Source organism: Trichechus manatus, unplaced genomic scaffold (genome assembly GCF_000243295.1).
Source record: "Trichechus manatus latirostris isolate Lorelei unplaced genomic scaffold, TriManLat1.0 scaffold00038, whole genome shotgun sequence".
Classification (NCBI taxonomy): domain Eukaryota; kingdom Metazoa; phylum Chordata; class Mammalia; order Sirenia; family Trichechidae; genus Trichechus; species Trichechus manatus.
In genome coordinates, this window is record NW_004443974.1 from 12038453 (window position 1) to 12039740 (window position 1288).

The window sequence follows — 1288 nt, forward strand, 5'->3', positions numbered from 1 at the left end:
GATTCAGACTCATAGTCGGATATAGGACAGAGTAGAACTGCCCCTTAGTGTTTCCAAGGAGCAGCTGGTGGATTGGAACTGCCGACTTCTTGGTTAGCAGCCATAGCTCTTAAGCACTGTGCCACCAGGGTTCTGTTAGTGGAAGGGTAAACCTCAGGAGTGACTTCAGGGCTGAGTTAAAAGAGTGTCTGGGGGCATACTCTTGTGGCCTGTCCCCTATTTTAAAAGCAATCTCCCCCCTTCCACAGAGAGAGTCCAGTGAAAATTGATCTGGGACCACTTTGGCAAATGTGGACTCCAGGAAGGAGGTACCAAGACCAGAATCATCCTGCAGCACATTCCTAGCAGATTTGGAACTTTGAAACTGCTAGACTCTGAGCGTCACAAGACTCTGGTCCGAGTCTGCTTTATTCAGGGCTATAGCTCCAGTGGCCAGAATAGCAATTTACACGCAGTAGTGCGGAACAAAGGGGCCCTGTGGTGCAATGATTAAGCACTCAGCAGCTAACCCAAAGGTCAGTTCGAACCCACCAACCGCTCTGCAGGATAAATGACCTGGCCATCTGCTTCTGTGAAGATCACAGCCTAAGAAACCCTAGGGTGTAGTTCTACTTTGTCCTATAAGATCGCTGTGAGTCAGAATGGACTAGATGAGTATACAACAGTGGGAGAACAATAAATATTTGGTAAAGGAGTGATAGATAGCTTGTAACTAAGTCTAGTGCTTTTTCCAATCTCTCTGAGCCTCAGTTTTTTTCGTCTGAAAATGGGGATTAAAAACAATGACCAGTTATTGTGAGGATTTAATGAGATGATGCAGCTAAGGCGCTTACATAATAAGAGCTCAGTTACTGGTGGATATATGGATATAGGTTCCCAGAGAGATAGAGATGGTATCGATATACTCCAAGTTATGTTTTAGCTGGGAGTGGGTACTACTAATAAGAGATAAGGTCTCCGAGTTCCTTTTACAGGCAAGGAATCCTGGAAGGAAAACAGGTCCTCAGCGGAATTACAGGAAGATGGAGCCAGCCAATCAGTAGCCAGTGGCTAGCGGTTCTGGTGCGGAGGCGGCAGAGGTTGTTTTAGGACCCTGCACCCTGGAAGCCCGCGATTGCCGGTGCGCGCGCGGGGCGTGAAGTGAAGGGGAGAGCGCGGCTCTTGTTCCATCCCGGAGCTGCCTCGCGCCGATCCGCAACGCTGCGGGCGGGGCCGAGCCCCCGGGCCGCAGTGCGATTGGCGGAGACGCGCGGGAGACGCCGAGGGCTGGCGCGAGGCCCCGCCCCCT